The 25,036-nt window shown below is 37.1% G+C and overlaps 2 pseudogenes; both read left to right on the top strand.

Annotated features, from left to right (window-relative positions):
- Window positions 1–14,210: 14,210 nt before the first annotated feature.
- Window positions 14,211–18,724, top strand: LOC113334824 (annotated as a pseudogene).
- A 334-nt stretch (window positions 18,725–19,058) lies between these two features.
- Window positions 19,059–21,778, top strand: LOC113334835 (annotated as a pseudogene).
- The last annotated feature ends 3,258 nt before the right edge of the window (window positions 21,779–25,036 follow it).

Below are 25,036 nucleotides of genomic sequence, written 5' to 3'. Positions count from 1 at the left end.
AATTATTCTGGCCACTATTTATCATACACAACAGACTACAAAATCATCAAGCAAAAATTCCATCATGGGAAGATCTGAAACTTAACTAGAAATCAAAGACAGAAAGGAGGTATACATGATGAAAAAGCAAGACATAAGGGAAAAAATTAGGATCAATTCCCATAGAGAGAGCCTATTCATACTAGAGAAAAGAAATGGAAGAGAGCACCAAGACAAAAGGAGCAAAGAGACAGATTTAAACAACATTTAGTACAAACAACAATAACATAAAGAAGAGATGAACTAAAACAATCAAAAATATTATTGAGCAACTCATTAAACGAATAGACAAAACTTTAGATATAAGAAAAAGCAAATCACATACTAAGGGATATGAAGATAGAGCACCATTATGAAGAACCAGAAGAAATTGACATTTAGAGTACGAAAACAAGAGCAAGGATTTAATCAGAATACTTTTGCATCATAATCGAATCACATATCTTAACAACAACAATACGATAAAATCGCACGAGAATACAAAAGGAGAGAAGAAGCAAGGCAAGAGATGAGAACCCATCTAACAAAAGACTCAGAACCCAAATCAGAGAGAAAGAAACATGAAGAAGATTATTCTGAATTTTGTTTTTCTTTTGGCAGCAAAACCACTTTTAAGAACCCCTATTTTAAGAGACTCAATTTTGAAAACATCTTTTCAAACCCCAACTTACATACCCTATTTTCACCGACCAGAAGCAGAAGAAGAAGGAATAAGGAAAAGAGAAAGAAAAGAAATTAGATCAATTCAAGCAAAAATATAAAAAAAAAACCTATATAGATCAATTCAAGATGGATACAGAGAGACAAGGCCGCCATAGAAAGAGAAAGAAGACAAAAACATGTTATAATCAAGTTAAACATGAAAATAAAAATCGAAACAGAACACATACTAGGAAGGGACTAATTATGCCATCAAAATAATGGTTTTTCGCATCAGTTTCCACAGATTCATAACCCTTACCCCTTGATCTAACTTTCGCCCCTAAGCTGTCCTAAGATTTACTATCTAATGGGGTGAGCAGTCATTGGAGAAAGTTATTTTCTAGGGTATTTTTAAATAAAAACTACATCCAAATATTCCTTTATGATGCATGGTGGTATTCCTTACATACCAATTTCACCCTTGTTAATCTTATTCTCTCTTTTTCCCCCTTTCTCTGGTTTTATTTTTTGTTCTATTCTTCATCTCTAGTATATGTTATCATCCCAGGTTTTGTTTTAAGAAATACTAGGTTATAACCCTTGTTTTCCTCTTTCCTTCAATTTTTCTCTTTGAGTTCGAGTTGATGTGAAGAGATGCCTTAATAAGCTTGTAACTTCCAATCTTGGGTAGAAGTTCTAAGTATAGAGATGATCTTTAATGTTTTTCCTTATTCTAAGGGTAGAAGAAGCTTAAATTGAAAGGTTAGTAATTCTATTTTATGGTGTTTTGTTACAATTTATACATTATTATTGCAAATAGAAGTATCACTTTACATTAATTGGTATCAAGAGTTTTGGTTTGATTTTTCGGAGAAGGTTGTGGTGAAGATTTTAATTATTAGAGGAGATTACTTCTTTATTTGTCAAGTAATTAGGGGTTTTGAATCATTTTGTGTAATATTGTCAAATTGGGTTCATTTTTGTTGTGATTTCATTATGGGTCCAAAAAAAAAGAGTTAATCAAGGTGAAACTTCTTTGAAGAAGAATTAGAAGTCTTTAAGCATGAAGTATTTGATGCAATGCAACAAATAATTAATGCAATTTTTTTTAAGACTTAGTAACTTAAATATCCATCAAGATAAATCTAGAACTCAACATCATCATTATGAAGAAGATGTGACGTATGAGGAGACCACTTCTTTTGGTAGTCATGTTCATCCACAAGGGAAACGACAAATATTTGAAGAAAGACCGAGGTAAATGTTACTAATTAGGAAAAAATTCATTTTTCCATCAAGCACAAGTCGGGTATAAAAAACGAGGTAGTGGATGCCTTGAGTCGACGTACTTCTCTTCTTACACAAATGAGGGATCGTGTTTTGGGATTCGATAATATTCAGGGGATTTTAAAAGATGATACTTATTTTGGTCCTCTTATGGTTGATGAAAAGTTACTCCACAATGGTGATTATATTCTTTTGTATGGGTACCTTTACCGGAAGCATTCCGCAATATGCAATCAAGCTTGAGATTGAAAATTATTAAGGAGCTTCACGATGAGGGGCATATGGGGACTACTCGTACTTGGAACTTGGTTTTAAGATCATACTTTTAGCCGGGAATGTGGAAGGAGATTCATCGTTATGTGAAGAGATGAAATATATGTCAAGTATCTAAAGGAACGGCCACTAATGCAGGATTATACATGCCACTTCCTATTTCTTCTCGTCCATGGGAAGATTTGAGCATGGATTTCATCTTGGGATTAACGCGTACTCAAAGAGGTGTGGATCCAATATTTGTAGTGGTAGATCGTTTTTCCAAAATGTCTCATTTCATTGCTTGTAAAAAGACAACGAATGTGGTCATGGTAGCTCAACTCTTTTTTAAAGAGATTTACCATTTACATGGTATTCCTTCTTGTTAGAGCAGTGCTCAGTCGAACTCGCAACCGTTTCTATCTCAAGCTTTTTTGTCAAGTTTACTTGATCAAAACTATATCTTGATTTCTAGTCTATTTATATCTATATCTCGGATTAGGATAGAAGTGTGTAGTTGAGCATTAGACTTCACGGCGTTCACCAATTGAAGAAGAGATCTATTAAAGAGCTTGGAGGAACTTCGACGACAAAAGGTATGTGGAGACTAAAACTTATCTATCACTCAGAAGTCTATTCAATTCTATCTTCTAATGAGACTAAGTCGTATAGCTATATAGACTTTGTGTTATACACATTTGAAATTTTGAGTCGAGTTTATCTCGTTTATATAATTCTCGAAATATGAGTTTAAAGCTTAGAGTGCTTCATCATATACTTGACAACTTTAGTTTTAAACAATTAATTTGTTTGAAACTAAATATTAAGTCAAAATAATCAGGTGAAAATTACCTTGAACATCTTACATGATCTGTGTGAGACAATCATTTGATCTTAACTTGGGATGTTTCTTATTAATCAAATAATCATTTGAAAATTACTTCAACCTAGTGGTATGTGTAAGATTACCATTGTTGTCTTCTAATGATGTTTCAAATCGGTTAACGAGAGTTTAACTACTACCAATGTCTGCATACAACACAGTATGCGTACCATGTATGTGAACTGTGAAGTACTAGTTCTGGTCCGGAACTTTTGTTTGCGAACTGTGTTTGTGAACGAGTTTATCTGTATTGGGTCCGGAACTGTGGTTTGCGAACGACAAAACTAGGCAAGGTCCAGAACGGTAGTTCGCGAACTCAGTTTGCGAACTCAGTGGTTGGGTTTTAAAATCAGTAAGTATGACAACTTGTTCACGTACTCTGTATGCAAACTATTGTTTACAATTATGAATTCAGGTTTGGTTGCGAACTGAAGTCCCTGGATTCTTAATGCTTTAAGGTATGCGAACTCAGTTTGCAAACCGTGGAATTATGTTCATGATTTGGTTCTTGTGTAAGTACTTTGTACACTTACAAACCAAGCCGAATATGTTTCAAATGGTTCATGAATATTTCTATGAGATAGTGAACATTTGAACAACTCTCTTATAAAACATTTAAATACATTTGATTATCTATCATGGTTGGTTGATTATCAGATTGAGTCTAGAAGTGTTAGAAGAATATAGCTAAGCTAAAAGTATTCATATGGCTAAGTTCGGTTAACGGTTATTGAGCCAACTCGTTATACACGTCTAGGTACTGTTCATCCATATCTGAATATAGGTATATTTCATTTGTGTGTATCAAGCTAAACCATCTAACGATGGAGATTGATTGCTTATAATCTAAGCAAATTTAGCTTGAATCTTAAGTCATGTGTTCATCTAACGGTGAATATTAATTTCTTTGTTGATAAGCTATCTTAACTTTGATTCTAAGCAACCCCGATTTGAAAAACTATATAAGGAGAAGCTCTAGCATTTGGGAAACCTAATCCCGATATTTTCGTGTGTCCTAGTTGCAAACTAGGGTCGATTCTCTCTTAACCTAGGTTTTCAGTTCTTCTGAAAACCATTCCTAGGTTTAACGACTTAAATACTTCGCTTGGGATTCGTGAATCCAGGTCGAACTATTTTATTTGTTGTTGCGTATCATGATCTTAATTTTTCTATCGTATTGGGTTTGATCTTCTCTAAGATTTTCTCGAGATTTATCTCTGATATGTTAGATATAAAAAGTAACCACAATAGTTTCTTCATCTCAGACTCTCGTGATTCCGCAATAACTTCTTTTGTTAATCAGTTAGGTTATTGTGAGGTGACTAATATTCTAGGCTGCTCTTCGAGAGACAAAAGGCCGGATTATTAGTTGTGTTTCCTGTTCACCTTGATCTTTATCTTAAGACGGAAAAAAAAAAGAATAGACTTATCTGTGAGAGACAGATTTGTTTATAAGTCTTCCACTTTGGGTCATCAGCTGTAAAGGATGTCAGCTAGGGGAATCAAGTGCGCAGAATCTTGCGAGATTCAAGAGGAATAAGGAACGCGGATGTACCTTGATCGGTGTGAGACTTGGTTAGGAATCAACTACATTCTAGTTCAAAGTGAACTTGTAGTGGGCTAGAGTCTGTAGCGGCTTAATACAGTGTGGTGTTCAAGTTTGGACTAGGTCCTGGGTTTTTTTTTTGCATTTGTGGTTTCCTCGTTAACAAATTTTTTAGTATCCGTATTATTTCTTTTATGCATTATATTTTCTTTATATAATTGAAATATCACAGGTTGTGTTATTTCTGGTGACTGTACCTTTATGCATCAAATGGGTGTATATATCGTCAAAAGCCCCAATATTCTATGCTTTTCAATCAGGTTTAAGTGATAAATTCTTATCAGCTAGGATTCAAAGATATGCCTAACCTATTATGCGTCACGGTGGTGAGAAAGCGACGTAGTGGGGCGATTATACATGTTAAGAGTGAAAACTTAATCATTATGTAACTACTAAATACCCAACTGGTGGATCTAGCATTTGCATAATGTAATCTAATATAAATCATCACCAGATGTAAAATGGGAAGACAAATATAAAGTAAAGTAATGCAATGACACAGAGGATTTACATGATTAATCTGAAAACTACACCCATGGGGTAATGAGTATGAGTCCTTACCATATTGATCAATGGAGTTACGAATAGGGTTATAAGTATCCCTCTCTCTAAGTGAAGGGCTACACTCGGTATTACAAGTTCTTCTTCTTTATTCCTAGATCACTCTCTTAAATCTGCCAACCCCTTTTTCCGACCTCGAAGCGTATATCTATAGAATCTTTAGTTGGGCCCTCCAAATGCTTCCATTGTCGGTCGTCGCATATAGCGGATACTGCTAGATGATATTGGCGCTCTTCTCTAGTCATGTTTGTTACGCTAAGTGCTCACCACGTGGTAGGTTGAGTTACGTGGTATCATTAATTTTTGAGCAGACCTACCCACCATGTGAACTAACACCAATGCTATATACACCGTGAATTCTCCGCCGAGATTCACCGACACTCACAGCCCCGGGAACTCCACAAAGGGTGGTGGATTTTTGTTTTTCAGTGGGCCCCACCATTTTTTATGTCTTGGGGGATATCACCGTGAAAAAATCACGGTGAATCTAGACTTATTGGTGAACTAGTGACTTTTTCCCTTGTATTGTCACATCAATGTGACGTGGCTTCATTACGGTATGTTTATTCAAATATGCTTCGCATGTGTTTGATTCTCTGTTGTTACCGTCATGTGATCGTGTCACGTCTACGGTGATCATTTTGCAGTTACAGTTTGCCCTTTGCCTTGTCGTGATTGTAGTGGGTAATTGGGAAATATACCATATTTGTTGCCACTTTTACATGATATCTATTTTGTATTTTATTCTCCTAAATATCCACGCCCAATTAGCTCTCCTGAATTTAATTTCATTCCTTATGCTTCTTCAGACTACTAGATTTTTTTGTTGTTTTTCGAGACCTCATTTACTTCTCTTGCTTCGATTCTCCTCTTTTATCTTCTTGAAGATCTTGCTTTGCCTTCAAGCTTCGTGTTTCACTGGCTAATTTTCTCTGATCTGCTTCAAGATTTATTAATTAAACCATCGCATTCTGGTGTTGTATTACGCTTGATCCTCATTTAGTAAGATTAAGTATTCTGCCATCTTTAGATCTTTTGCAAGGTTTTTATCTTTTAATTTGCAAGTTTTTTATGTTTTAATCTATCTTATTTAATGGGTTTTGATCATCATTCTGCTGATTGATGCCTTCGCACCTTTTTGAACTAGTGATTTCCCCTGTGGTTCATCTTCTGAGTCATGTGACCAAAACTAATTCCCATTTCCGCTTGATAATGTTGAAGATCAATAGTTGCATACCAAATCATTATCTTTTGTAACTTAGTATAACAGATTCATAGATAATACTGATCGTATATAACCTTTTGTTGGTAAAAAAGCGGGGGTCTAACAACCACACCCAATATTTCGCTTAGCAATCTGTCTGGACTAACTACAATATACTTTTAAGAGAATCAACTAGACAGTCAAACTCAATCTTAAGAAAAGTATATCAAAGAGTTATATCTCAATTTCTCAATTCAATCTGCAATCAAACAAATATGAATTTGCGAGCCCGGTTGAATATAAGAAATAACTTGGACGGTATCAAAAACCAATATCCAAGTGTCAATCAATTTAATCAACAACCAAAGGTTGGAATCTCGATTGAACTTACGCACAACCTGTAATATTTCAATTATATATAAAATATAATGCGGAAAAGAAATAACACAGATACCAGAAGTTTTGTTAACGAGGAAACCGCAAATGCTGAAAAACCCCGGGACCTAGTCCAGATTTGAACACCACACTGTATTAAGCCGCTACAGACACTAGCATACTCCAAGTTAACTTCGGACTGGAATATAGTTGATCCCTAACCAATCTCACACTGATCAAGGTACAGTCGCGTTCATTACGCCTCTAGAACCACGTCGGATTCTGCGCACTTGATTCCCTTAGCTGATCTCACCCACAACTAAGAGTTGCTACGACCCAAAGTCGAAGACTTGATAAACCAATCTGTCTCACACAAAAAAGTATATTGAATAGATAAATCTGTCTCCCACAGATATACATATGAGTTTTGTTCCGTCTTTTGATAAATCAAGGTGAACAAGAACCAATTGATATACCAGACTTATATCCCCGAATAACAGCCTAGAAATATCAATCACCTCACAATAATATTAATCGTATAGTAGCGAAACAAGATATTGTAGAATAAAAAACGATGAGACCAAGATGTTTGTGACTACTTTTTATCTTGCCTATCGAAGATTAAATATCGAGTAAATCTTAGAGAAGATAGTACTCAATCACGATAGAAAACAACAAGATCTGAACATGTAACTACAGAAAAAATAGTTGGGTATGGATTCACAATCCCAATGAAGTCTTCAAGTCGTTAACCTACAGGGTTTTAGAAAAACCTAAAGTTAAAGGAGAATCGACTCTAGTCGCAACTAGTATCACACAAGAGGTGTGGGGATTAGGTTTTCCAGTTGCTAGAGTTCTCCTTTATATAGTAGCTTGGTAACAAGGCATTCAATATTCATCGTCAGATGAAAACCCGATTAGACTCAAGCTAATATATTTGAACCATTAGATTGAACTTAGCTTGTTACACACAAATGAAAAGTGACTTGATTTAGATATGAGTAACTGTATCTAAACGTGTACACCTTTGTTGGCTCAACAATAGTTAACCTAAGTTAGCCATATGAACGCTTTCATATCAACCTTATTCATCTTAACCATAACTGGTTCAAATGACTTAAATGAAACTAGTTCTAGAGTTGTTCAATTGTTTATATTCTCATAGAAGTATACAAGACACAATTAAAGAAAAATCGATTTTGATTCACTCGAATCAATTCATGAACATTATAGCCACGGTTTGTAAAAGATTGCATTCCTTATTATATAAATGTATTAGTTCATGAACAAACCGATTTTAGAACATAACCCACTCAAGCATGCAAACGGGTACGCATACCTAAGTAGTCGGACTTGAATTGTGTTCGCCAGTATGCAAACGGGTACGCATATTGTCGTACACTTCCAAACTTCATTTGAATCCAGTACGCGTACAGGTACACATACTATAGTACTCGTACTTCAACTGACTTCACCAGTACGCGTAGATGTACGTATACTCTAGCTTCCGGACTTTACCTGACCTCGCCAATACACATATGGTTATGCATACTACATTCCGGTCTTTGACCAACACATACGCAAGTACGCATACTGTGCTTATAATCCAATTATGGTTAAGTGTTCTAAAATCCCATTTCAATCATTGAAACATTCTTAGAAGACAAAAAAAGTTGTCTCACACAAACTATTAGCTTCAAAGCAATTTTCAAGTGATCAAATGATCAATACGAAACATTCCGAGTCTACATCAAATGACTGTCTCTCACAAATCATGTAAGATGTTACAAGGCGATTTTCACACGATCATCTATTGACTTTCGTCAATAATATAAGATGAACTTGGTTAAAGCGAAAGCTTACCAACGCATATTTCGATAAATATGTAAGCGAGTTAAACTCAGCTCAAAATATCAAATGTGTATAATTGAAGTGTATATAGCTATACGACTTTTGTCTCAAATAGGAGATAGAGTAGATAAACTTTTGAGTGATATATGAGTTCAAGTCTCCACATACCTTTTGTTGATGAAGTTCCACAAGATCCCCTTAGTAGTTCTTCATCTTTGATCGATGAATCCAGTGACGTCTAATGCTTAACTACATTTTCTATCCTAATCAGAGACTTAGCTATAAGTAGACTAGAAATCAAGACTTATAGTTTTGGAAACTAAACTTGAGATAGCAACGCTTGCAAGTTCGACCAAGCGGTGCTCTGGAAATCTCCCCCTTTGTCAATTTTATTGACAAAATTATCAATACATATGGAATACAAAATAAATAAACTTTGTAGCTCCCAATTTCCTTGGTTCGTCACTTCCAAGTACTCCAGTGGTTCTGAATGTGTTCAACTCAGCATCATAGTTGTTGAAGATCCGTAGCTATAACAATGATCAAACAGTAGCTCTCAATCATTATTATACAGTGTCATAGTATTACACGGCATCAAAGTCCAATTGTATCACAACTTTGATAACAATACTATGGTGACATGTATTACTCCCCCTTAGTCAATACTTCATCTCACATGAAACCCACTCCCCCTTATATAATGATCCGTAAACTATATGTATTTGTAATGTGAACTATACATTAATTCTCCCCCCTTTTGTCAATATAAATTGGCAAAGGTACGAAAACTAGTGGGATCATAATGAAATTCTCATAGAGATACTTCATGACTAAAAGAGAACATATCAACTTTGTTTCGATGATTTCACATAGTCGAAACTTAGTGTATTCATCAAGGAGTTTATAAAGATACAAGAAAGCTTGTGATTAATTAGCACAAGTATGAGCTTTGACCTTATTAAATGAATGTTGTTTTCGGTTAACCCTCTTTTTCTTAATCTTTGGAGGAAAACCGTTTTGATGCGAAAAGTTATCATAAAACTTACTATCATCAAAATACGACGCATAATATGGATTCTTACCTGAAGGATTTTGATCAGAGGGATTCGACAGCCTGTTGATGAGTTTTTTGTATCCTTCAATTATCAAATTTAGGTTGTCTTTAATACCTCCATTTTTCATTCCTTCTCCTGAAACCTTATTCTCATCAAGAACAACAGTATCTCCCCTATTAGCTGAAGAAGATCCTTGAACTCTTCTTGGACGAATTGTGTTAAGATTACTGTTACATGCATGAACATTCGAGGAACAAATCGCACTGACTTTCCTGGTAGGATTCATAGGGTGGGTACTAAAACCAATTGGTTTATACATACGAATGTCGGTTATAACTTTGGGAATTAAATCTAAGGTGTGTTGAAGTCGAACAATAGAATTGTCATTCAACTTCGATTTCCTCATTTGTTCAACATGTCCTTTTGAATCACAAAAGAGACACACTTTTTGACCACCTGAGTGATTAGAGTGAACAGACTTAACACAATTGTTGGGAGATTTTTTCCTTCCGTGTGATGTGGAGATTCCTTGATTAGAAAAGAGAAAGATACATGCACATCTTTTCTAATCGGAAGGGATTGTGATTTAGCTTCTGGAACTGAATTTTCAGTTGGGACAAAAGCGATTGGCATAGTGGAATCTTTAGAACATCCTCGAATAAAGAGTTTACTCAGAAGATGTTCAATTTCCAAGGCATCCTTTTTGAGTTTCGCCTCGAGTGAGGAGCAAACTTCGTTGTTTTCCTCGCTAAGAGACTTTAATATAAAGTCACGATCTTTTACTATACCGATGAGTGCATTGACATTGTTTTTCAACCGATTGATTCTATCAGCCTGGATTCTAACAAGATTTAGAATCATTTTACTCTCTTCGGCTGCATCCCTTTATTCATCAGAGTCAGACCCGTTCGAAAGGTAATCGGGGTAACAATTATCAGTGCAATCCTGTTTCGTTAGAACACAATGTTCATCTAAATTCGAGATAGACGAATTTTTATCTTTAATAGATTTCATGGAAACATAAGTTTTATTTCAGATGATGCATTTATCTGAGATAACACTATTGTCCACAGAGTCAGATCGCTACAAACACACACTTATAAGGTCTTAAACATGTTTTCCTGCTCTAATACCAATTGAAAAAGCGGGGGTCTACACCCAATATTTCGCTTAGCAATCTGTCTGGACTAACTCCAATATACTTTCAAGAGAATCAACTAGACAGTTACACTCAATCTTAAGAAAAGTATATCAAAGAGTTATATCTCAATTTCTCAATTCAATCTACAATCAAACAAATATGAATTTACGAGCCCGATTGAACATAAGAAATAACTTGGACGATATCAAAAACCAATATCCAAGTGTCAATCAATTTAATCAACAACCAAAGGTTGTAATCTCAATTGATTGAACTTACGCACAACCTGTGATATTTCAATTATATAGAAAATATAATGCGGAAAAGAAATAACACAGACACCAGAAGTTTTGTTAACGAGGAAACTGCAAATGCAGAAAAACCCCGGGACCTAGTCCATATTTGAACACCAAACTGTATTAAGACGCTACAGACACGAGCCTACTCCAAGTTAACTTCATACTGGAATTTAGTTGAGCCCTAACCAATCTCACACTGATCAAGGTACAGTAGCGTTCCTTACACCTCTAGAACCACGCCGGATTCTGCGAACTTGAATCCTTTAGCTGATCTCACCCACAAATAAGAGTTGCTACGACCCAAAGTTGAAGATTTGATAAACCAATTTGTCTCACACAGAAAAGTATATTGAAAAGATAAATCTGTCTCCCACAAATATACCTATGAGTTTTGTTCCGTCTTTTGATAAATCAAGGTGAACAGGAACCAATTGATATGCCTGACGTATATTCCAGATGAACAACCTAGAAATATCAATCACCTCACAATAATCTTAATCGTATCGTAGCGAAACAAGATATTGTGGAATCACAAACGATGAGACGAATGTGTTTGTGACTACTTTTTATCTTGCCTATCAGATATTAAATCTCGAGCAAATCTTAGAGAAGATAGTACTCAATCACGATAGAAAACAACAAGATCATAACACGCTACTACAGAGAAAATAGTTGGGTCTGGCTTCACAATCCCAATGAAGTCTTCAAGTCGTTAACCTATAGGGTTTTAGAAAAACCTAAGGTTAAAGGATAATCGACTCTAGTCGCAACTAATATCACACATGAGTTGTGGGGATTAGGTTTCCCAGTTGCTAGAGTTCTCCTTTATATAGTCTTCAAATCAGGTTTTGCAATCAATGTTACCTTGGTAACAAAGCATTCAATATTCACCGTTAGATGAAAACCTGATTAGACTCAAGCTAATATCTTTCAACCGTTAGATCAAACTTAGCTTGTTACACACAAATGAAAAGTGACTTCATTTAGATATGAGTAACCGTACCTAAACGTGTACACCTTTGTTGTCTCAACAATAGTTAACCGAAGTTAGCCCTATGAACACTTTCATATCAACCTTATTCATCTTAACCATAACTAGCTCAAATGACTCAAATGAAACTAGTTTTAGAGTTGTTCAATTGTTTATATTCTCATAAAAGTATACAAGACACAATTAAATAAAAATCCATTTTGATTCACTTAAGTCAATTCATGAACATTATAGCCACGGTTTGCAAAAGATTGAATTCCTTATTATATAAATGTATTAGTTAATGGAAAAATCGATTTTAGAACATAACATACTCAAGTATGCAAACAAGTACGCATACCTAAGTAGCCGTACTTGGACTGTGTTCGCCAGTATGCAAACGGGTACGCATACTGTCGTACATTTCCAAACTTCAGTTGAATCCAGTACGCCTACAGGTACGCATACTATAATACCCGGACTTCAACTGACTTCACCATTACGCGTATAAGTACACATATTCTAGCTCCCGGACTTTACCTGACCTCGCATGCATACTACATTTCGGTCATTGACCAACACATATGCAAGTACACATACTGTGCTTATAATCCAATTATGGTTAAGTGTTCTAAACTCCCATTTCAATCATTGAAATATTCTTAGAAGACGACAACAACTGTCCTACACAAATTATTAGCTTCAAAACAATTTTTAAGTGATCGAATGATCAATACGAAACATCCCGAGTCTACATCAAATGACTGTCTCACACAAATCATGTAAGATGTTACAAGGAGATTTTCACACGATCATCTTTTGACTTTCGTCAAGAATATAAGATGAACTTGGTTAAAGCGAAAGCTTACCAACACATATTTTGAGAAATATGTAAGCGAGTTAATCTCAATTCGAAATATCAAATGTGTATAATTGAAGTCTATATAGCTATACGACTTTTATCTCAAATAGGAGATAGAGTAGATAGACTTTTGAGTGATTGATGAGTTCAAGTCTCCACATACCTTTAATTGATGAAGTTCCACAAGATCCCTTTAGTAGTTCTTCGTCTTTGAATGATGAATGCCGTGAAGTCTAATGCTCAACTACACTTTCTATCCTAATTCGAGACTTGGCTATAAGTAGACTAGAAATCAAGACTTATAGTTTTGGCAACTAAACTTGAGAACAAGCTTGAGATAGTAACGCTTGCGAGTTCGACCGAGCAGTGCTCTAACAGTTGGGGTGTGGACGGTGAATAAGGTAGTAGATTATACAAAGAAATACTAGCGACTATATTTTTTTTTTAAAAAGAAAAGAAAATATAACCGTGTAGATCGAGTGTAATAGGAGCACGAGAAAAATATGAAAGTTTAGGAAGAAGTGTAATTGAAGTGTGATCATTTATCCCTACGCGTGTGAGTTCACAATCAAGTTTCATATAAATGTGGAACTCATGCATGAATTGCCGCCTCTTACAACGATAGTTTTCTGCTGTGAACTTGGTATAAGTGGTCCATAGTGGTTAGTCTAAGAAACTGCATAGGATTTAAGGTTGCACATGATATGGTTTGAGTCAATTTTTGATTCCAACAAAACCGAAATCGAAAAGCTCAGTTTTAATGATTTGAAAGCGATATTATTAATCAAATTTGAATCGGTTCTAAGACCAGCCGTCGGTTTGTAACTGTTAGGTACATCGATAAAAAACTAAACTTTCGAATTTGTTAGGATAGAAGAAATACACATAGTGATTAGAAAGGTAAAACTCATCATGAATATTTTTAACATATTACAATATGATAAACGATAGATTATTTTACAGAAAGAATTTGTAAGAATATAAAATGGTCTGACTAGTTCGAGATCAGTTCAATTTTAAGAATAAACCATAACCGAACCGAAATATATCAGTTTTCTATAGTCTAAAATCACTGTTATTAACGGTTCGAGTCGGTTTTAGTCCCTAAACGGTACGGTTCGGTGCCTAAGTTTTAGGCGTACCATTAGGGTTTGTCGAAGAATCAAGATGGAACCTTTGAAGTTTGCACATACATTTTCATACTTCGCACATATTCTAGTAAATATTCGCGAATAGCATCAATCTCTACAGAGTTCGGATATTCTTTACTTGTTTATAAGATACAAACTCGTTACATTTTCTGTGCTAGTCACTAACTTACGCCATGGGCGGTCCAAAAAGAAGGTTCAGCAAAAACGGTGGTGGAGGCGGTGGCGGTGGCAGTAGCAGTGATGGTGGTGGTCTCTTCGTGAAAGGCGGTGTATTAGCAGATTGGAGAAATGATCCTTCTTCCTCATCTCGTTCCACTCCAATTCCATCTCGTAAGTTCGTTTTCTTACCCTAATAAATATTTGGGGAAACATAAAATAACCCTATTCTTAATGATTTTTTCTAGGAATCAAATCAAAGTCGAAACCTTTAGAGAAACTGATTAATGGTAAATCTGCAATTGGTCTTGATTACGTCAAATCCGAGGTAAAGTAATGGAGATATCAAGTATTTTCCCCAGATAATATTTCCTACACTTAACGTACTCCACATGTACAGAGATTGAGATAACATTGTAGCTCGCCATTTTGAGTTTCAATCAAATTAGTGATTTCTTTTGCATTTGCAGTTGATTGTGGATGATGGGAGTAGTGGTGAGACATTGAAATATGATGTGGATGAATCTCGCCAGAGGATTTTGTTTAATGATAAGGAGAGTAAAATTGTTGCCTATGTTGATGAAACACCGTGCGTTGACGCACATGGTGGTGTTTCGGAGATAACTTATGATTATTATTATGGTTCTGAATTGGGTGAAAGTTCGTGTTCTCAGCGTAAAGGGTTAGGATTTAGTAGTGAGACTGTGGAGGAGGAAGAGGAGGAGATGACACCTAAGGTGGTGATGGGTGATGAGTTGGTGAAGAAGGAAATTGGAGAGGCTGTGAAGGAGGAGGAGATGACGCCAAGGCTGGTAAGTGATGTGTCAGTGAAGGAAGAAATTGAACGCGGGACTTCAGAATTGAATTCATCTGCTGCTGAGACGAAGAAAATTAGTGATAGTGCCCGAAGGAGAAGGAAGGAGGAAGAAGAAATGTTTATTTTAAATGATTCGACGCCAAAGAAAAATTCTGGGTATTTATCTATTGGAGGTATGAAATTTTACACGGAAGATATATCGGATTATGAAAGTGATGAGTTAATGAATGCTCATGAAGGAGAATCACCTGAAGAGAGTTTAGACTCTTCTGATTCATCTGATGTGGATGAGTCTTCAGGCAGCGATAGTACAGATGATATTTATGGTAGTGATTTGGATCTTGATGACGAAGTGGTGAAAGATTACTTGGAAGGAATCGGAGGAAGTAGTGAACTTATGGATGTGGAATTTTTGAGGAAATTAGCTTTGGATGATTCTCCATCAAGTACGAGTGGTGATGACAAGAGATCAAAGAAGTTGGGTGGGATTTCATTACTTAATGCATCGAGAGAATATGGTATGAAAAAGCCACGACTAAGAAAGAAGAGGGATTCTTTGGGGTCTCAAAGAGGTGAAGGATATGGTGTGAGCATTGGATCGCTGGCAGAGGATGATCTTTTTTTTCTGAAGGATCCCAGATCAGCTTCGGGTAAAAAGAAGAAGCATGCATCTTATCTTCCTAGATCTTGGCCTAGTGAGGGCCAAAAGAGCAAAAATTTCCGGGGTATTCCAGGTAAAACAGTCACTGTGGTTATTAATTATTTGTAGTAACATGTTGCTGTTTTTATTAACAATGTCTTGATTTTTGGGAATGACCTGTGATACTTGAACCTACTTTTTGCTGAGTTATTCAGTTCATTGGGTCCTTACGTGTATTGTTTGATCAGGTGCCAAGAAGAAACATCGCAAAGAGTTGATGGCGGTGAAGAGTCGAGACAGAATGATCCGCCGTGGTGTTGATCTTGATGAAATAAATCTGGTAAGACTCACACTAGTCATTGCTTCCTTGGATCTTGTTCTTTACAAGAAGCTTCATGGATCACCAGTCATTTGGAGAGGTCAAGCCTCGGAATTGTAGGCATCTGTTGTAGGAATGTGTTATAGGTCATTATGACATTGCCATGCTTCTACCAACCCTTAGCTAAAGAGGAATTGAGTAAAAGTTTGTTCCCTCAGGAAAACATATGTAATATTATACATGTACAATTAGCAAGGCTTATAATCATCAGGGTACTCGAAGATCCAATTGGGCGAAGAGTAAGCACTTACTTGATGAATCAAGTTGTAAGCAGAAAGGCTGAAGGATAGTCAAAAAGCTGACTCTAGCTTTTGGTTTCAGTGGTGCAGTTTTGTCTCCTGATTTTCAATTTGTCCATTTGCTTACAGTAAATTCCCTGTCATATGATTTTCCAATAAAAAGCCTCTTTAATTAGCAAACATTATATAACATGAGAATACTGTTTTCTCTTACTTTATGCCCAGCTTATACATCCTGCATTTAGAAGTCAGCATCCTTTTGATTAGATCAGGTTGCAAATTATAATATATGTACAATTAAATATATTTATTGTCAGCCTGGTAGTCATACGAGCTAATATGATACGTTATATCTTGCAAAATTGTAGAAATTAAAGCAGATGGTTGTGGATGAGGTTGATATGTTATGCTTCCAACCTATGCATTCTGGAGATTGTACCCAGGTATGTTGTTAGTCATTGATTCTTCCTCTTCACTTTTTCCTCCTTATGTGAGCTTCCTTTTTATATTCACAGAAACCACCAGTAAACTAAGAAGAACACATCCTGATTCTTGTTTTTTTACTAATTGTTTGATTACTTTGATACCTCTTTGCTGGGTATAGAAAAATTTATTTCACCTAATAATTGTCATTATGTCGATATCTTAGGTGCAACGCCTAGCATCAATTTATCGCTTATCCAGTGGTCGCCAAGGTTCTGGGAATAAGAGGTATCAACACCATTTGGCCCTTTATTTTAAGCTACCTTGTGTGTATATCTGACTTCTACTCCTGATTGATCTTAGTTCTAGATGATGATACCACAAGTAACTGACAGCGCACTGGATGCTCCATTTCTTTTTTTGCTGTTTACTATACATTTCTCCGCACTTGATGCTTGTAAAATATGGATTAATATTTAATTGCCTTTACAGATTTGTCACTGTGTCGAGAACTGCGCAAACATGTATGCCATCTTCGAGCGATAAAATCCGCTTGGAGAAGGTAGGCTTCTTCCTTCTCGCCTCTTTCTCGTGGTGACTTTTTTTCGGCTCTCTGCACTTGAAATTGGTGTTAACTTCCTTGCGCGACAACGGCAGAAGCTGTTGTTGTCCATTTAAGTTACACTGGAGTATCTCTTCTTATAGCTCATATCGAAACAATCCTAGATAGAAAATTAGAAGAGAGTTACAAGTAGGGTCTTGAAATTCTGAAAGCCTTTACATTCTTTCTCCTAAACATTTCAGCTGTTACGAGAAGGAGACGAGCCTTCTGATTTTGTCATCAATCAACCTCTAGCAGCTGGAGAGAGAAGCAGATCCAAAAGAACTCCGAAATTATCAGTTCAGGTTCATTAGATGATAAGCCCTCATCAAGAAGAAAATCTGGATCAAGGAACCGCGGTGGTGGTGGTGAGAGTGGATGGAAGAAACGGTACAGTGGTAAGGACGTGGTAATTTATGACGCTAATCAACCAATGTCATTTGTCTCGAGTGGTGTAATGCAAGTTGATGATGATTCTAAAATTGAGGAGGAGATTCAGATTACGACGACAACATCCGTTGTTGATGTTAAGAAGGATATTATCAGCAGCAGCAGCTTATCAAAAATGATGACAAAGGTTGGTGAGTTTGAGATGCACACCAAGGGCTTTGGGTCAAAAATGATGGCCAAGATGGGATTTGTAGAAGGTGGAGGTTTAGGAAAGGATGGGCAAGGAATTGTGGCACCTGTGGAAGCTGTCAAACGCCCCAAGTCTCTCGGCTTGGGTGTCGAGTTTTCCCCAACATCAGATGCCACTGAGGACAAACCTTCTTCTTCATCTGCAACAAGGGTTAGAACTAAAGCTAGAACCCCTACCACTACTAGAACTACCAGTAGTAGTAGAAGATCATCTTTGTCAAAATCCGCACCTGGAATTGGAGCGTCAAAACCCACACCTGGAATTGGAGCATTTGAGAGGCACACCAAAGGATTCGGATCCAAAATGATGGAAAAGATGGGATTCATCGAGGGTATGGGCTTGGGAAGAGATTCACAAGGCATAGTGAACCCGTTGGTCGCAGTCAGGCTGCCAAAATCGCGAGGAATAGGTGCAACTAACCGTTGAGTGTTACAATAATCATCCCATTGCATCTCATCATTAAAGTTTAATTTCTCTTCATTTTCGTAGTAATTCTTCTGTTTTCAGTTCTGTAGGATGTATATCTGTACCCTGCTCCTTTACTACTTTGGGTTCTTTGCTTTCACATCCTTGATTATTATTATGTGCTGTTGTAATGGCCTTGATCGGGATCATTCAATTGTACATCTAAGAATTGCCTCCCTTATTTCATTGCATCTCAAACTATCTAATTCTCTCAGTCTCGGTGGTAACTTATTCTAATCATTCCTCTTCCTGCAAAATGGAAACTCCCAATACAAGGGCAGGGACTGTATCACACCCAACAAAAAAATTACCAGAACCCCCACCACCTGGGTTCCCTAACTTAATCCAACGGTTAAAACTCCCACCAACAAAGAAACTTCTCGAACCAACTAGACTGATCCAAACCTACGTTCCTACAATCCAACGGCCACGGAACCACCAGAACGTTCTCGAATCAAATTTCAGTTCCTGTATATAAAAACAATGAAAACCCCTCTTCCCCTCATAAAATTCATTCAAACCATTCAAACAAAACAGACAGGCTTCTCAAAAAATTCTCAGAATCAATTTTTTCTCAGACTCTGACCAATTCTTTTTTCAATCAATTTTTGTGTTCCAAGCAACTTTTTCTGTGTGAGTGACTTGTAATTTAAAAGAATGGCAGGAAAAGGGGAGGGCCAGCAATTGGTATTGATTTAGGAACAACATATTCATGTGTAGGAGTATGGCAACATGACAGAGTTGAGATTATTGCTAATGATCAAGGAAATAGGACTACGCCATCTTATGTTGCTTTCACTGATACTGAACGTTTGATTGGTGATGCTGCTAAGAATCAAGTTGCTATGAACCCTGTTAATACTGTTTTTGGTAAGATTTTGATTCTTTGTCTTTTTTTTTTTTGATTTCTCTTAATGTGTTTGTTTTTGAATTTTTGAGCCTGACTCGGTTTGAGTTGAGTTGGAATTGTCTAATGGAAATTTTGCATGGTCGTCGAGTGGAAGCGAGTCAGATTCAAAAGTTAGTAGATTCATCAATGTGCATGTTTGCGTGATTTAAATAAGAGTTATCCAGATCGACTTGTACGAGTTGAAATGAACAGTCAGATTTTGCCTGATTTAGTACATGCGGACCTTACCGACTTACCCTATTTGTATTAGAGATATCCATTCTGGCTTTGTCAAAATATGTATCCATGAATCTGACTCAGTTGAGTCAGAGGTCCAGCTAAGAAAGATGCCACTAATTTTTTTTTTGTTGATTTTGAATTATTATGCCTCTTCTGGTTTTTGTTAGTGCTTCTGCTGAATTACCCTTGTTACTGACATTTGTAGATGCCAAGCGTTTGATTGGGAGAAGGTTTTCCGATCCTTCAGTTCAAGCTGATATGAAGCTATGGCCTTTCAAGGTTATTGCTGGACCAGGTGAAAAACCCATGATCATTGTCACATACAAAGGCGAAGAGAAGCAATTTGCAGCTGACGAAATTTCATCTACGGTTCTAATTAAGATGCGTGAGATTGCCGAAGCTTACCTTGGTTCTTCCATAAAGAATGCTGTTGTTACAGTCCCTGCATACTTCAATGATTCACAGCGTCAAACTACAAAGGATGCTGGTATGATTGCTGGTCTTAATGAACCAACTGCTGCTGCAATTGCATATGGTCTTGATAAGAAGGTGTCAAGTACTGGGGAGAAGAATGTTCTTATTTTTGACCTTGGTGGTGGTACATTTGATGTTTCCTTACTGACTATTGAAGAGGGTATTTTTGAAGTCAAGGCTACTGCTGGAGATACCCATCTTGGAGGAGAAGATTTTGATAATAGAATGGTTAACCACTTTGTGCAAGAGTTTAAAAGGAAGAACAAGAAGGATATCAGTGGAAACCCCAGGGCTTTAAGGAGGTTGAGAACATCGTGTGAGAGAGCGAAGAGGACTCTCTCATCCACTGCCCAGACCACTATTGAGATTGATTCTTTATATGAAGGAGTTGATTTTTACACATCCATCACTCGTGCAAGATTTGAAGAGATGAACATGGATTTGTTCAGGAAATGTATGGAGCCTGTTGAGAAGTGTTTGAGGGATGCTAAGATGGACAAGAGCAGTGTTCATGATGTTGTTCTAGTTGGTGGATCAACTAGGATTCCTATAGTGCAGAAGTTGTTGCAGGAGTTCTTTAATGGGAAAGAGCTTTGCAAGAGTATCAACCCTGATGAAGCTGTGGCTTATGGAGCAGCTGTGCAGGCAGCGATTTTGAGTGGTGAAGGTAATCAGAAAGTGCAGGAGTTGTTGCTGTTGGATGTTACTCCTCTCTCCCTGGGACTGGAGACAGCTGGAGGGGTTATGACTACATTAATTCCAAGAAACACCACTATTCCCACCAAAAAGGAGCAAGTTTTCTCTACCTACTCCGACAACCAGCCTGGAGTGTTGATTCAGGTGTATGAAGGAGAGCGAGCAAGAACCAAGGATAACAACTTGCTTGGGAAATTTGAGCTATCTGGAATTCCACCTGCACCTCGTGGTGTACCTCAGATCACTGTTTGCTTTGACATTGATGCAAATGGTATTCTAAATGTGTCTGCTGAGGATAAAATAACAGGGCAAAAGAACAAGATCACTATCACTAATGACAAAGGAAGGTTGTCGAAGGAGGAGATTGAGAAGATGGTGCAGGAGGCTGAAAAATACAAGACAGAGGATGAACAGCACAAGCAGAAAGTTGAGTCGAAAAATGCTTTGGAGAACTATGCTTACAATTTTGAGGAATACTATTAAGGATGAGCAGATTGCCGGGAAACTGGCACCAGCCGACAAGAAGAAAATAGAGGATGCTATTGAAGCTGCCATCCAGTGGCTTGACACCAACCAGCTTGCAGAGGCAGAGGAATTTGATGACAAGATGAAAGAGCTGGAGAGTCTTTGCAATCCAATCATTGCTAAGATGTATCAAAGTGGCGTTGGACCTGACATGGGTGGTGCTGGTGGCATGGATGAAGATGGTCCTTCAATGGGTGCTGGTACTGGTGCAGGACCTAAGATCGAGGAGGTTGATTAAGTGTTAACTTGGATCAGGGTGTTGCTTCTTGGAAGGTTGATATTGATGGGTTGTGTTCAGTTTAGCTTTTCCTAATTCTGATGTTAATACGGATTACTGTTGGCTGTTTTGTTGTTGTTTAATACAAGTATCTTAGTTTTTGGTTTTTGAACTTTCAACTTTCGAATTTTTATGCTTCTTTCTGGTTCTCTAAAGCTTCTTATAATTTTTCTGGGCTTGCCCACCTCTTCAGAGCAATTATCCATGCTTCAAACTATGTTGATATGAATGGGGCTTGAAGGAGGACTAGTTCAACATAAGGGGTTGATTTCTTTTGACATATTGAAACTATGTCTAGAGAGAACAATCGAACAAACTGAATCACATCTAACATGAGAAAGTACTAGTTTAAAGGAATGCAGCCCCATGATAGCCACTGCAAATCATAAATAAATGCCAAATGTTCTGCAATTTTTCATAGAATCACTGTTTTTTTTTTTTCTAGTTGTTGATATGAATTCCTTTGCTATTACGGTTGATATGGATCAAACATGTACCGTCGCTCACAAGTCTGCAACACATTCAGGACACAACTGAAGTTCAGTATGTATATTCAGTCGTGCTTCCTTCTAACTCTACTACCTCTTTTTGCAATGACGGCGCTATACGCCTATAGTTCAGGAGGAATGGAACAAGTCCTACATGGTAGTTGCTGAGTGAGTCTTGCTTGCAAGACCTAATTATTTCGACCAATCACACGAAAAGTAGGCGGCATGCAATCATATGTGATAACTCAATTCGCGAGACTTGCCACAAAAAATAGCGTGCGATGCTTTTATGAGACCAATATTTAAAAAATATTGTTTGTAATCGGTGCTTGTAGAGCATCGCTTTTAAGTAAGCAGCTCGAAATTAATCGATGCATATGAAGTGCCGCTGTTAGGAGCGCGACTAACCTACTTTGAGCAGCTGTCAGGAGCTATTTGAGTAGATTCAGGACGAGGCGATCGGTCCTCATAGGAAAGGAATGGCTGGAAGCCATTATGACATCTCATTGGTCGGCCTAAAATTAGATCTAAACCGGTTAGATCAGCTAGCCAAGTTGGATGACTGAGATGATTTGCGGCAGTTTATGTTAATTCGTGAAATTTCGTAATCAGAAAATTCAGGTGTGAGACCGTACTAAAACTGATGTAGAATTTTCATACGAACTCGGATTTTGATGATTCGCCCTTCCTTTCTTATCAGAAAAGAATTTCCTATCTTCCAACGTGGGAATATTTAGGTTTTGAGCTCGTTTAAGGGGTGAAAACCGTCCGACAGTAAAACTCAGGAAGAATTCAGGAGGAATTCTGTCAGTTTTCAGTCATGAACTAGCTCGCCTTTTAAGCTGATGCTTTAAAGCAATTTGATTGGTTGAAAGGGAAAAGGGGTTGGCAGACAACAAAATGGGCATGGACAGAGTGTAGGCTACGACTTTAGAGCAATTTGATTGGCCGATTGGAAAGAGGGTTGGCAGACATCAATATGGGAATGGCCAGAGTGTAGGCTGCAGCTTTAGAGCAATTTGATTGGCCGATGGGAAAGGGGGACGGCAGACAACAATGTGGTCATGTCCGGTCGGCTATACGCGGCGCCAGTTAGGGAAAATCGACCGACCAAGTAGCGTGGCGGTGCCTTTCTTGCCACTGCCTCTATTTGTCGCAGTTTTCCTTTATAACCTATTTTTCAACTTTTATTAGGATGCTGCTCCTACTAGTTCCATGATGAACCAATTTCATATTTTGCCTAGGTTTAGTCTCCACCAATAGAGATCGAGATATTGTGCAGCCGTTTAGCAAAAATCTAATTTTTGTAAATTGATAAAATTAGGTCAGAAAAATTGAACTTTGTGAGATGACACAAAATTAATCAATTTTGGTGAATTTTACACGTTGGTATAAAATCACTATTTTTTTTTTATCTTGGAGAGCAGCACAGCTTATGCGTCTTTGATTGAGTACCTTCATGACATCTTAATCCCGACACTTCAGGAAATTCATGCTACTCAGCCGAGAGTGAACATTAATTGTCATATCATGTCAATATTAAGAGTTCAGCTGGGGAACATAGCATAAGATAGATACTCAGCAAGCTCCATTAGTGAATAATGCAGACAGGAGCTTAAATGAAATTCATTCAATAAATTTCGTAAATATTGAATGACATAGTTCATATGTAAGCAAAGAGGTATAGACGCTCATCAACTTCTTGACAACTCTACTTCTTTGCAGAAAGCAGACATACAAGTATGGAGTTTTACGGTTTTAACTCTGAACTAAAAAACACCATCAACACTATTCAATAGACTTTTCTGTGTGAGACAGATTTGTGTATCAAGTCTTCGACTTTGGATCGTAGGAACTCTTGGTTGTGGGTGAGATCAGCTAATGGAATAAAGTGTGTAAAGTCCTGCTAGGATTCAGAGACGTAAGGAACGCGACTGTACCTTAATCAGTGAAAGATTGGTTAAGGCTCAACTACATTCCAGTCCGAAGTTAACTTATAGTAGGCTAGAGTCTGTAGCGGCTTAATACAGCGTGGTGTTCAAAAACTGGACTAGGTCCCGGTGTTTTTCTGCATTTGCGGTTTCCTTCTTAACAAAATTTCTGGTGATTGAGTTATTTCTTTTCCGCATTATATTTTTTATATAATAGAAATATCACAGGTTGTGCGTAGTTCAATCAATTAGATAATTCAACCTTTGGTTGTTGATATAAATTGATTGACATCTGAACATTGGTATTTGGTACCGTTCAAGTTATTTCTCATATCAATCAGGCTCACAGAACTCTTTCTGTTCGATTGCAGATTGCATTGAGAAATTGAGATACAACTCTTGGATGTATTTTCCTTGATTGAGTCTGACTGTCTAGTTGATTCTGTTGGAAATATATTGGAGTTGATACATACAGATTGCCTAAACGAAATATTGGGTGTGGTTGTTGGACCCTCGCTTTTTCAATAACAATCTGATTGCACCCCGAATAACCATTAAAAAATAAATAGTATGAATGTTCCGCTAAGCTCTCTAACATCTGAAAGGCAAAGGAAAATGACCTTTCGGGTTGCGGTATTAATCTTTTTGTAGTCTATGCACACTCTCCATCCTGTTTGAACTCTTGTAGGAACAAGTTCATCATTTAATTTATAACAACAATGACACCTGATTTCTTAGGTACCACTTGAACCGGACTAAACCATTTGCTGTCAGAAATTGGGTAAATCACCCCCACACTTAGCAATTTGAGGATCTCTTTCTTTACGACCTCCATCATTGAGGGATTAAGCCTACGTTGGGCATCACGTACCGGATTGATATATCTTCCATTAGGATTTAGTGCGTGCACATGGATGGACTAATGCCTTTGATATCGGTAATTTCCCAAATAATAGCCGTTTTGTGCTTTTTCAAAAC

This window comes from Papaver somniferum, unplaced genomic scaffold (assembly GCF_003573695.1).
Source record: "Papaver somniferum cultivar HN1 unplaced genomic scaffold, ASM357369v1 unplaced-scaffold_137, whole genome shotgun sequence".
Lineage (NCBI taxonomy): Eukaryota > Viridiplantae > Streptophyta > Magnoliopsida > Ranunculales > Papaveraceae > Papaver > Papaver somniferum.
This window is presented reverse-complemented; position numbering and strand designations above follow the sequence as displayed.